The following is a 13,992-nucleotide window of genomic DNA, read 5'->3' as shown; positions in this document are numbered from 1 at the left end:
AGTCCTGGCTGCTTGTTCAAGGAAGAGAGTAATTCAAATGAATTTGCTTGGTAGAGATTCCTCAAGGATCCACAAGAATAACTTGCAATTAGCATACTCATTCTTAATACATAAATGGATTCTCCTGAAGTGCTGGAGTGCGCTTAAAAGCAATTTGATTGTAAGTAGTTTAAACATTCTCTTTGCAACCTTTTCCCACGCCGTACACCACCCAGGAGGAATCCTTCCCAAGAGCAGGGGAAGCTAGTGGCCAGCCCTCGCTGGGATTCACAGAAATTTCAAATGGATGATCATCCTTGCCCTCCCCGGGGGAAGGACCCCCAGGCATCTTCTCATTCTTTAGCTGTGTAATCATGAATAAGTCACTTTTTATGCATTTCTGCATTCTAAATAAATGGGGAAACATCCTGTGTTTGTGAATTGCATGACTTAATACTGTTAAGAGGGCAAAATGCCAAGAGCAGTCCGGAGCTTTCCCTGCATTGACTTAAGTCTGGATCGTATTCAGGACGCGGGATGAAGATGCTCTAAAAAAGTTATGGTTGTTGTTTGTCCTCCCTAAATCCCGGGATGGATTAAGGAATGTGGGTGTGCACACACAATTTATCTTTTTATTTTCTAAATTTATTTATTTTTTTGCTAGTGCAAGAATTTATTATCAATTCCAAGTTCATTCATGCAGATTTACTCTGGTGTTGGAGTAGAACTCTTGGGAGATCAGGAGTTTTATGGTTTTGGCTCTTATATTTAGGCCATTGATATATTTGGAATTTGTTTTTTACATGGTGTGAGGTAGAGACCCAAATTCAATATTTGCACATGGAAATCCAATCTTCCCAGCACCAACTGAGATTGTTCTTTCCCCAGTGAGTGGACGTGGTACCCTTTTCCAAAACCAATTGGCCTTGGATGGACAGGTATATTTCTGGACTCCCATTTCTTTTTCATTGGCCCAAACGCAGGAATGGTCAATGTTGCTTACTGTAACTTTGTAGTGAGTTTTGAAACAGAGAAGTGTGCATTCTCCCCTGGCTTTGTTCTCCTTTATTTAAGATTGTTTAGCTATTCAGGGCCCTTTGCAATTCCATGTGGATTTGAAGAATGACCTTTCCATTTCTACCAAAAAAAAAAGGATGTTGAAATTTTGATAGAGATTAAATTGACTCTGTAGCTCACTTTTGGTGAAATAAGTTTTGGGGGTTCATCTTATCTCCTGGAACTCTGTTGAGTTTGTGTATTAACTCTATTGCTTTCTTGGAGACTCTTTTGGATTTCTCCATACAGGATCAAGCCATCTGTAACCAGAGATTCTTTTTCTTTTTCCCTTTCCAATTTGCTTTCAGTTTCTTTTTCTTATCTAATTGCACTGGCTACAGCTTCTAGTACAGGGTTGAATTCCAGTGAAGAAAGCAGGCATCTTTCTCTTGTTCCTAATCTTCCGGGGAAAGCATTCAGTCTTTCACACTGAGTTTGAACTCAGATGTGGACTTTTCATAAATGCCACTTATCATATTGAGGACGTTCCCTGGTTTTTTGAGTGCTTTTTGATGTTGTCGTTTTATCATGGAAAGGTGTTGGGTTTTGTCAAATGACTTTTCTTTATCCACTGAGGTGATTATAAATTTTTCTTCACTTTGTGAATATGATGTGTTATCTAGATTGACTTTCTAATAATGAACTATCCTTACATTCCCGGGTTAAATCTTACCTGGTCACTATGAATCATCCTCTTAATATACTTATGGGGCTTGATTGGCTACTTTCATTGATTTAAAATAATATCTTAGTATAAGTTAAATACTCAAAAACTCTACTACAATGAATAGTAACCCCCTCTCTCCTGCCTACGGGTAACTAACTTCTCTTTCTAATATCAGCACTGTAGATTTTCTTCGATGATAAGTTTGCTGTGCAGAAGGTAGCTTAGATGAATAACTGGTCTTTTCTATCCTTAACGTGTGTGTTTGTGTATGTGCATGTGTGTACATGTATATACATGTATGTAGTTAACAGAAGACTAGTCTATTCTGGGCTTTGAGATCTGCATTCGACCCCCAGTTTCATGGTAGACCATCTGCAGGGATCTCAACAATGTCTTAGCTGCACTGAGCTTTAGTTGGGTCATGGAATAATTTACCTCTAGCTCCTGGAGCTGTGGAAAGGGTCAGATGAGACACACAGGAAAGTTGCGCTGAGCCCAGCAGAAAGCAGAAAACCCCAGTAGAAAGTACAAATTGCTGATTGGTGTCATTTAGGTTTTTATTAATTTCAAGCATATTTCATTTATGCACTTTCCCCCAGGAAGTTAGAAATCTGTATATTTTTGGGAAACAAACAAACAAAAGCTATTCAGTTAACATGAGCTGGTGGTAGGGGGTGGGGGGGCCTAGGATTCCATGCATCCAGCCAGATGAACTGTGAAAACAATTTTATCAGACACCCAGATGTCTGCAGTGAACACTGAAGGGTCCACGTCTCATTCAGATGCTGGCTCAGGGCCTTGGACAGCAGTAATGCTCCTCAGGTCCCCGAGGGACGCCCAGAGAGAGTTCTCTCCTTCTCCAAGGGCAAGAGGCCTGGGTGGCTCCCCCTGGGCCCGGGAGTGTGCAATTCCTCACTCAGTCACTAGGGGGCGCATGGCAGTTCTCTGGAAGGAGATGGCCCAGTGGGTGCCCTAAGCCAGAGGCTCTAGAAATCTAAAGTAAGGTCAGGTATTTGAGCCACAGACCATGGTGACTCGATTACAGGCCACTAGGAAGAACTATCGATGCTGCTACTGCTTTGGTCATTTCTCTGATTTCTCTCAAGAAATGGTGCTGTGTCCAGGGCAGACTCAGTTTTCAGCATTGACCCCGAATGAAAGAAAAAGTCACGTTGCATTCCCATAATATGCAGCGGCCATGAAAACTAAGTTGCCCAGAGAATCGCTGTGGTGGTTCACGGCAGAGGGCAGGATTGCCCGCTGGTCAAGTACACGGCCTCCAAGGTCACATGCCTCCCCTGAAATCCACAAGGTTCTCAGCGTGTCCTTCCAGACACAGGATCCTGGTAAGGGACTTCAGCTCTCTGTCTTGGCTCCCTGTCTATAACGCGGTGATCAGAGTACTCCAAAGAAAGTTTGTAAAAGATAATACAGAGCGTGACTCCACTTCTACACGTGGAGAGAAGGGGTGTGGGGTCTCCCCTCTCCCCTCTGCTGCTCTGGAGAACCTGGAATCCACCAGTGTTAACAGATTCCACCCTGGGGTGTTAGAATGAGTCTTTTTCTGGGTGGTTGAGAAAACTTCAAAGTCCAAAGGAAGGAGATTCCCAGACGTGGTTCTCCAGGTACCTCCACCTCCTGGGTCAGGGTACGCCCTTTACTGACTGATGCCCAGGACCCAGGAGCACGAGTCTTACCACGTACTATGACATGCGCTGCTTTGCTTTCTGAGGAAGCCCTTGGAGCCCTTCTTAAAACAATATTGAAAAATGCATAAAATATCTCAATTGGTAGAGTGCTTGCCTAGCATGGGCAAAGCCCTGGGTTCAATCCCCAGCACCACCAAAATAAAATAAAATACAAAATACATAAAATAGGTTACATTGGTTACAAAAGAAGTCCATGTCTTGATACAAACTGTGCATGACTCCTCTGGGAAAAAACATCACAGGTATGACTGCTGCCATCTTTGCTTACATTCACAATTAACTGAGATGCTACATTTGAGGCGACAGTTAAAACTGATATGCAAATGTTTTCCATCCAAGTCACAGGCTCCTGAGTTCCAGCTACAGATCTCCTGGGCAGCGAGACCCAGAGGAAGAACCTTACTAGGACCATGCCCAGTTCTCCCAGCCCAGCACCAAGGATGCCCGTGGAAACTCCAGATTGTGTTGTTACTTTAGGAGCAATAGAGGGTGCAGGCTGGAATCTGAGTGAATTGATTCAGAACTCAGAGCTTATCACCCTTTTTTTAAAATTATGAGATTGAGAAAAACTACAATTGCGCCTTCTGTTGAGGGAGAAATCCATCTAATGGCATTGAGTGGAACACACAGCTAATAGGATTTTTTTTTCCCTTAATGCAATAATTCCCCATAGGGCAAATGGGTTTGGATGACCAATGGGAGAGAATACTGTTGTGGGACTTACTGAGAGAACAATTCAGCCTCCTTCAAAAGTGTTCCCATCCCCAGTGGCTGGATGTGCCTTCTATAAACAAGTTTGGAAGTGATGCTGCATGGTTTTTCACGTGTGTGTGCAGGTGTGTGTTCACATGCGTGTGGACACGTGTGTCTACCTGTGTGCTCTTTAATTCCAGAGTTACAATACTAAGATGGATCACTCCATACCGAATAGAGAAAGCCCTTTTGAAATCAAAAAGGTTTCCAGCAAGAAGCCAGCCGAGGAGGCTGGGGACACAGGAGACGGCGGGGAACAGGGGAGCAACGCTGAGCTTGGCCGGTTCCCTGGAGACACAGGTCCCTTATTTATCTTCCTCCGTCAGATCGATGAAGTTGACTTTGTACGATCAGAGAAACTGCCCTCAGAACATTTATCTCAGTTTCAACGATCAAAAAAATAACAATGATTGTAAAGCGCTCCTCCTTTGATCCCCCCAACCCCGCCCCGTGATTGCCTCATTTCTCAACCCAGAGCCCAGAGACGCTCCTTCCCCCCATATTGGTGGCGCATCTCCAAGGCGAATGGTTTTCCTGGAAATGAATAATCCTTAGCTAGAGCAATTTTGCTGAGAAAGGGCGATATCAGAATAGCCCCTGTTGGGGGTGTGATCTGGTCAATCCCAAACCAAATTCCAGAGGAAGACAAAGAGCTTGCCCTCTGAGGAAAGAATCCGTGTCCCTTCCCTTACGCAGCAAGCGGTGACAGCTTCCAGCGTTATCTTCCAGAAAGCGCTGGTTGGGTTGAGGCCAAGGATCCCGTGTGTCTCTGGAGGGTGGCCTCAGCATGTGCCTACACTCTTGCGTGTGTTTGCGTGTTTGTGTGGGTGTCAGTGTGTTGACACAGGGCACAGGCCAATGTGTGCTGTGGGTTAAACGACACGACAGAGTCCCATCTGTCAGACTCTGGGATTGTGCCTTGGGGGCTGTTGAACATGCTTCGCCAAGGACAGCCGTCATTCCTGGTAGATTCTGGGGTCCTCGATGCCGAGAAGCTCGTGGGGAGCAGAAGAAGAACCCCTAAATCCGAGTGGCCTCTGAACACTCTGCTTACCTGAGCCGAGTGGGGCAGCCGAGCTAGAAGGCACCAGTTCTCCTGATACCAACCAGGCAAGACCGGAGGGCAGAGCTGGGTGCACTTTGGGGATGGACGGGACTGGAGTCGTGTCACCGGGTGAGGAATATCCATGTGTCAGCACTGGAGAGGGGAAAGCACAGGTGGGTGCTGAGCTGGCACCAACTGATTATCTGGGAGCTATCAGTGGCTTTGATCACGTGTGGCATAACTAAGGGGATTAACTAAGGTGGCTATCTCCAGGGACATCCTGGGTCTTGCTTGTGAACCAGCCTGAGCATATTCCCGAGGGTTCCCGGGGCGTGCTGTTCTCATGGAAATGAAACTGGGTGTCCTTAGCCCCAGATCTCCATGGACTGCCCAAATCAGAGTCCGCCGCCCTCTCAGCTTTTCTAGGCACCTAAATGCCCACTCGGGCTTAGCCTGCATTAGATCACAGAATACGCCTTTCCTCGGGGCCTGCCTGTCCCGGGCTCTGTCCTGGGCATTGGGGACGGTGTAGCCGGCGGAGGAGACCAGATCTCTGCCTTCACCATGTTTTCTAGTGGGCGGTGGATAGACAAGGAGCAAGTTAGACCAGTAAACTACACTGGATTTAATTAGTTAAGCTTGAATTTGGCTTAATTCCATTAATTTAATTTTAATTTATGTCTTATTTAATTTACAGATGGGAATAAGTGCTCAGGAGAAAATAATAATAATAAGGCAGAGGAGGCTATCAGGAAGCAAGGGGGCTCTCAGTGGTGGCAGGACCCTTGGGAAGGTGACGTTCAAGGTGAGCTCTGAAGGCCAGGAAGGAGGCCACGCAGCGGGTTCAGAGGCCGAGGAGGACATGGGTGGGCGGTGCTCCGGGACTGTGAAGAGGCCAGGGTGCTGGAGGGGCGGCCGTGGGGGGGAGGAGAGGTCGCGGGGTTGAGTGGCAGGTCACAGTGGGTCCTGTGGGTCATGGGGACGATGCCCGAGACCTTGGTGCCCAGCCTGGATCCCGGGAGAGTGACCTGTGGGAAGCCAGAACCGCAGCTCCCTGCTTCAGGCGGGGGGCATCTTAGCAGTGACGGAGCTCCCTGTTGGGTTTCTAGGCGGCCCAGATGGAGTCCCTGTAAAATGGTAGAATCTCTGTTCACAAGACAGCCTCTGCAATCCACGGTCAGGGATCTGCAGACCCTCCCTCCAGACAGTGTCCTGGCCATTCTCCACGGATGGAATCCACCAGGCCCTGGGAACCAGAGGGGTGGCCTAAGAGAGCCAGAGGGGGTGGCCTAAAATACCCTGTGCTGCGTGAGGGGAAGAGCGAGACCCCGTGGCCCCTCCTCCCCACCTTGCCGTCCTTCCCAGCCCGTGTGGATTTGAAGGAAAGTGAAGCCACGTGGGTTGTAAGCCATGCGTCACTGACCTTGAACCCCCAGGCTGGATCTTGCAGGGTGCACTCACTACTTCAGCCCCGGGCACCCAGCAAGTGTCCCTTCCTCCTCCCCTTCCTTTCTCTCTGCTCCCTCCCCTCCTCCCTGCTCCCTCCCCTCCTCCCTGTTCTAGGTCTCTCCTAGGCAGAGAGAAAGCTGGTGGCCTGTCTCTGTGGGGCGAGGTGGCCCTGGCACTTGGCCTGCACAAACCTGCCGCTCCAGCCCCCACTTCTCCTGGTCACAGCCTCGGCTTCAGCCTGCTGTGGCTTCTCACCCCCCCCCAGCTGTCCCCTCCCTTGCCAGGAGGCAGATGTCTCACCCCATCTTCCACCCCTCCAGGCCACGCCTGCTGGAGCCCCCCAGGCAAGGTGAGTCATGGCTGGGCAGTCCTCCAGGCGGGGTTGGTTATGACTTGGGAGACTCCATCTCTATTCTGAAAATTCCTTGAGAGGCAGGTCAGTAGAGGGGTGGTTTGCGAGTGAAGCATGAGTCAGGCTCTCTCTAGTTGCGACTTGCCAAGACAAAGGCTTCCTGGGCTGGAGGTGCATTTTGGCAAACACCTCGAATCCCTGGATCAATGAAATTGGCACGGCGCTTGAGAACTCTGGCTTGAAAAGATCCCAATGTCATTATGAGCTTGGCCCAGTCCAACTCGAAGGGTGAGATCTGAGGAGTAGAAAAAAAAGTCGTTCTCACCCCCAAAAATCTCCATGGCGATCCCACCACCCCAACATTGTCTGCTTATCCATCTGGGAGTGCAAACGTGTTCCCATCTCATTGTGTTTTCAATTAAAGACTTGAACATCTTTGCCAGGGAGATCTCAAGTACTCCACGTAGGGCCATCCCCCGGGGTCCTGAAACTTAGGAGGTTTGCACAGTCTGGGGGGGGGGGGGACTCCAGTGTCTTCAACAGTGAGCAGAGTGTTCCAGAGCCCTGTCCGTCCATCGCTGCTATGGCATCTCATGGCCACTTGGTGTCGCTGTTGAAGAGTGGTGCGGCACAGCTCAGTGCCGCTCTCATTCCCAGAGGACACTGTGTCGTTCTTTAAGAGAACAATCGGACTTCCCTGGGTTCAATGCACCAGTGTGTGTGTGTGTGGGTGTGGGTGTGTACTTGGTCTTGCAAGATTACAATTCTCACACTTCTGCAATCAGCCTCTCCACCCTGCTTGCTCCTGTCTCTGATCCTTGGCATAAACTCGGCTTGCCCTGGATTTTGCCACGATGCCAGCCCCCAGCTCCAGTGATCCTGACGTCAGAGGCAGCACCATGTCACGCTCAGAGCAGGGACTCTGGATGCACAGGTGGACACGGCCGCGGTGGGTACAGCAGAGCATTCTCCCTCCTGGCTGAGCACTAGCTTCCTTGGTGTAAGACGGGGAGACAGTGAGTGGTCGATGCCCGGAACCTTGGAATAGGGTGAAATATGCAAAGTCCCTGGGTCAGGGCCTGGCGCGACCTGGTCACTCACCCTGTGCTGGCGGTGGCTCTGGCCTGGCTTCCCGCTGCAGGTTCCCGCAGGCTCGGGGCTTCTTGGCTGAAGTCCTCCAGAGGCTCAGCTCTTCAGGGAGCTGCCCAAGGTGCCAGGGAGACTGCAGTGACCTAAGAGAAGGAGCAGCCTTGGTGTTGGGGAGCCCTTGGGGGAGCACTGGCCTTGGCTCTTCTGGGGGCAGCATCCCAGAGAGATCATGCTGAGCATCTTCAGGACACTCAGGTGGCCCCTGGGTGGGCACCAGCAAGAACACTGCAACAGGAATAAGGCTTTAAAGCACAGGGAAGAGAAAGCAGGAGAGAGCTCCCCACCCTGTTGGCGTCTCCAGGTGCCGAGCAGCACAGAGGGGCACTGAGGTGAGGGGCAGCAAGGGGTCAGCAAGGGAGGCCAGTGGGCAAGACGAAGAAAGCCCCCCTTTCCAAACTCAGGGCTTTGGACTTTGTTCTGTGGGCTGCTGAGGCCAGAGGAGAGCCCAGGAACCCTTTCGTGTCCCCAGTGGCTGATCAGAGACATGCAAGTTCACTGTGAGGTCTTCCCTTGGGAATCTCTTGAGTGAATGACTCAGGACAAGTCAGTGTCACCACTCTGGCCCTCGGTCTTCTCATCTGTAATCTAGGGATCATAGTAGTGCCCTCCTTATAGAGCAGAGAGGGTTCGATAAGTACTCACAACAGTGCCGGGCACAGAAGTGTCGCGCCATGAATGCTGATTATTGTCATTTCTCTTTTCATTTCAATGAGCATTGTAAAGTGAAGATGGGCATCTTTCGGTCATCCGATTGGCCCACGGTAAACCTGGTGCTGCAGCGGGATTTCAGGGCCTGGGTTTGCATTCATATTTACGATCTTACTGGCTCCAGTCTGTGTCATCCTCAGGGGGTCAGTGGGGAAGAAGAAGCAGGTTTGATCCGTGAGGGTGTTTGTAGCAGCTGAGTTTCCAAGAGTGTCGGGGGTTGGCACCCAGGCACCCTGGTTTGGTCAAAGAGAACAAAATGGCAGACGAACCAACCCATCCTGGATCCGGAGCCCGCAGGAAGGGCAAACCGTGTGCCAGCCGCCAACAGGGGTGGCGAGCACTCTGCAGGGGGCACTTTGGTTTTGGCAAAACCACTGAATCAATGTCGTGCCTTTGGATTCCGTCCATTCGGTCCTTCTGCATTTTTTTTAATATGTAAATTTGACTTTCCCGTTGAAGACGGGCTCGGAGCGCAGAGTTCACGGGGGTCTCATGGGAGGGCACATTTGAGCAACGGGATAGCAACAAGAATTCCAATCAAGGCCGGGGGTCTGCGTGCTGTGCTGTGCGTCCGTCTCATCTCGGAGCCTACGGCAGAGGGCGCGGAGGACACCGGAGGGCTTGCGCCTGGGGGTGGTCCCAGGTGGCGTCTCAGAGGCTCTGCGGCAGCCGGGAGGGGGGCGTTGGGAGGGGACTCACCCTGGCCATCGACATGTGAAAGTGACAGTGTGTTTTCTTCTCTGGATCTCTTCAGCTGCGGGAGCAGAGGGACCAACTGTCGGAGGTCACTTGGACCCAGGGCTCAGCGGGCATCCCGGGTGCTCTACTGAAGTTCAGCGTCCAGTTGAGACAGGATGGCACTCCATCTTGCCCTGGACACTGCAAGTTACCAACAGACTGAGGGGCTTCCTGGGCGCGACAGGTTCCATGGAGACACAGGGTCAGCCCCAGACCAGCTGGACACTCGCTCCCCCTACCTGCCATGCGGGCCCCAGGCCAGGCAGAGAGCAGCTTAGCCTCGTGGGGCATATGGCAGCCGACTCCTGAGCCCTGGCCACTCCAAGGGGGCCACCGGCAGAGGGAGTGTCGCGTCCCCAGCCTGAGGACACTCCCAGGTGTGTGCTCAGAGGCAGCTGGGCAGTTCCCCTGCTCTCTGCAGAGATGGTGGCAGCTGTTGGAGACCCGAGAAGGGGGCAGCTGGGTCTCATCCGGCACAGGAGGAGTGTGGGCCGGGGAGCTGGCAATGGCGCGGCTTTCGGTCAAGCATTGTGACGTGCCAAGGGAACGGGATCTGGCCACGTCTTCTGGCACATCTTCTGCTTCCAAAGCCTGAGACTTTCCCAGAAGTCCCCACCCCCCTGGAGAAAGACGAGCTGTCGCTCCAGCTACAGAAAAACAGCCAAGAGCAGGGCCTGGCGCCCTCTTAGCCAGCTCCTCTGTGCTCCCCAGCCCGCCGCAGGCCTGGTCCCAGGGCCCGAGTGAGGCAAGCGACACAGGAGAAACCGGGGATCCTTTCCCCATCAGGCTTCCTCCTCTGACAGGAGCGAGACTCCAAGAAGCACCGGAAATAAAGACGTGAGAATCGTAGGAAGCAACGGAGATAGAAGCCTCTGGAATTATTCATGGCCACTCCACGTCAACTTGGAGCAGTCAGAAACCTCCTGAGGTCGAACCAAGCAGCCTGCAACATGGGGATGGGCAACAGGACCCCCCGGGTGCCAGGTGGAGGCATCAGAGCTCTTTGTTTTCTAAGACAGGGTCTTGCTATGTTGCCCAGGCTGGCCTCCAACTTCCAGGCTCCAGTGAGCCTCTTGCCTCGGCCTCCGGAGTAGCAGAGATTACATATGCACGCCACCCTGCCCAGCTCACGTTTACGTTTCCATCTCTCGCCTTTCGGAGTCTCTTTTGTGGGTGTGCGCCACCTTTTTAGTGCCTATAACTCACCGCGTCGCGCTCCTGTCATCATTCCGACACTGCGGCGCCTGTGTACTATTCTGAGAGAGGTTTGCATAATCAGAGATACCTGGAGACGAGCGGCTCAGAAGTTTTAAACCTGGAAGGCAAAAATGATACAGACGAGACAACTCCCTTGAAGCTGCTTTCTTCCCACGGTTCAGCAGACCCTGAGCAGGGCAGCCTGTTGACGGAGGCCGATGTCCCCTGGCCATGTTGACTCTTTCCCGTTGAGTCCACAAAAGGAAGCGCCTCTCGCTTGAAGCTGCAGCCGCGCAGAAACCAAGCTCCCTGTGGGGCGCGGGCAACGCCAGCAACTGGAAAGAACCCCCCAGAGTGACAGCAGGAACAGGGAAGGGCAGAGGCAAAGGGAGGACCACTCAGCACCGCATTTCACCTCGGTTCCGGGGACAGCCCCCTGCAGGGAAAGAGCACCGGATCCCGGATCCCGATCCACACAGAATGTGGAGTTGTCAAGTTCCATCCCTAGCCAGCCGGCAGCCTTCGGAAGGCCACCACTTTTTATAAATTAAGAATTTCTGCTAGAAAAAATAAACTAGAATTAATTAACAGCAAATACCTGACCCGCTTAACAAAAGCCCAGAGGACCACTGAGACCTCCTGCTCATTCTCCTACAATACAGCCCAGGCCTTCCACCAGTTTTGCCTTTGGTGCTTGGGATGTCTTACATGTGAGCACGTTCATGGCTCATCTGTACCCTTGAGCAAGGCACCGCAGTCATTTTATGCATTTTTAAACCTTGATCTAAATTAGGATGCTCTTCAGCAGTTGGATTTCTTTTATCCACCTTTAGTGTTTTTCCTCCGCAGCGCGGATGGAGCGTCACCTCTAATCATTCATCTTCATGGCCGTGTGCTATTCCAACATTTCAAGGTTCCCGTTCATTTATCCCTTCTCCCCAGGGTGGACGCGAGGAGGTGTTGACGCTTGTCCTTACTCTTGCACACTAACAGTGTCACATGCTTTCCGACCCGATTGACAGGTTCTCCAGGTGTGTCACCATTGCGCACAGGAAACACCCAATGTAGTCAGAGGCACGCAGGTTGGATTCTGGGCCTCTCACCTTCCTGCCGGGGCCGTGAGCAGGTCCTCGAGGCCTCCTGAATGCAGGCTCTGCATCGTGAGCTAGAGAATCAGTGCTTCTGCTGTTTTGAGAATAGTTGTGAAAATTAAGTGAAACCATCAAATGCCCCCCAGAGCCTGGGCACACAGAGGTTCCCAGACAGCCAACTGTCCACATCCTTTGCCCTCTGTTCTTGGTTCAATTATTTATAAAATAATAATTATATTCCTCATCTTTCCAACCATCCAAGATCAAAAGAGAGAGTAAAACCAGTAAAACCTGTGAAACTGCTGTTTTTATAAGAAAAAAAATCTAATATTTATGACACCATTTAACAGAATATATAAAAGTGCTTTGGACACTGAAAACCAAGCCAGGCGCCATGGCACACACCTGTAACCCCAGTGGCTTGGGAGGCTGAGGCAGGAGGATCGCAAGTTGGAGGCCAGCCTTGGCAACTTAATGAGACCCAGACCCAACATAAAATTTTTATTTATTTTTTTTCATTTTTTGCGAGTGCCTTTGGTTATTATGTACTAGTTGGGCTCATTTTGATCAAGACTCAGGTATGAAATTTAATGTGCTCCGTTGCGGTCCCTGCTGTCCCCTCTTCCTCTCTTCCCCTCTCCCCCCATTTCCCTTTCTCTGTTCTGCTTTCTTCCTTCTGTTCACTTTTCCGTGTATTTTAACAGTGCTCTATAGATGCACATAAGGTGCACTCACTGGTGTGTGCCACGTGCTCGTGGTGTGTAAGGTTGCCAGTTCACTGCACAAGCCCTGCCTTCCCCACTCCTGCCCACCCCCAGCCTCCTCCTCCTGCTGCTGATCTTCCCTCTGTCCTTAGGATATCTGACTCTGCCCTGTCTTCCCCCTTGTTCGGCTCTAGTTTCTGCATACGAGGGAAAACCCTCAACTCCTGATTTTCTGAGACTGACTTCTTCCCACCCAGCACCGTGTTCTCCATCTCCATCCGCTCACCAGCACACGCCCTGATTCCATTCTTCTTCATGGCTGAGTAATACTCCAATGTGTATCTCAACCACATTTTCTTCATCCATTCATCTATTGATGGGCCCCTGGGCTGGCTCCACAACTCGGCCGTTTTGAGTGGTGCTGCTATAAATAGTGCCCGAATCACTATGGCAGCTGGATTTAGTTATGTGGGATAAATACTGAGGAGAGGGATAGCCGAATCCTGTGGAGACTCTATTCCCAGTTTTTTGAGGACTCTCCATAGTGCTTTCCAGGGCAGTTGTACTGGCCCACAGTCCTGCCAGGGACGTCTGAGCGCGTCTTTTCCCCAACATCCTTGCCAGCATTTATTATTATTTATATTCTTTTGGCTGATGTCCTAACTCAAGGGAGATGAACTCTCAGTGTAGTTTTGATTTGCGTTTTCCTGACTGCTAAAGGTGTCGGACCTTTATTTACATATATTTTGGGCCTTTGTGTTCCTTCTTTGGGGACGGGTCTGTTTAGTTCTTTTGCTCATTTATTGTTTTTTTTTTTTTTTTTTTGGTGTTGAACTTTTTGGTTCTTTATGTATTCTGGAGGTTAATCTGTCAGAGGAGCAGCTGGCAGAGACCCTCCCATTTCTTGAGTCTTTGGCTGCACAGAAGCTTTTTTATTTGGTGGCATCCCACTTATTGATCCTCGGTTTTATTTCCTGAGCTTCAGGGACCTCGTTACGGAAGCCGGAGCCTGCACTCTCTGATCCTGTTGGTCTCCGTTCTCCTCTAGCAGCTGCAAGGTTTCTGATCTAATTCCTAGATTTGGGGTCCACCTTTAGTTACCTTGTGTGCAGTGAGGGAGAGGGATCGGTCTCACCCTTCTGCATGTGGATATCCCGTTTCCTCAGTACCATTTGTTTCAAAGGCTGACTTTTCTCCGGCAGGTGTTTGGGGCATCTCTGTTGAGTATCGATGACGAACCTGTGGGTGTGTCTCTGGGTCCCCTGTCCTGTTCCTCTGTTTGGATGCCCACACCAGCTCTCCGCTGCTGGAGCGCGCAGTACAGCTGGAGATCAGGCACTGTGGTGTCTCTGGTGTTGCTCTTCTTGCTCAGGAATCACTGTGGCTATCCTGGCT

Source organism: Marmota monax, unplaced genomic scaffold, assembly GCF_021218885.2.
Source record: "Marmota monax isolate L192 unplaced genomic scaffold, Marmota_monax_Labrador192_F-V1.1 WCK01_AAM20220418_F8-fsc00035, whole genome shotgun sequence".
Classification (NCBI taxonomy): domain Eukaryota; kingdom Metazoa; phylum Chordata; class Mammalia; order Rodentia; family Sciuridae; genus Marmota; species Marmota monax.
This window is presented reverse-complemented; position numbering follows the sequence as displayed.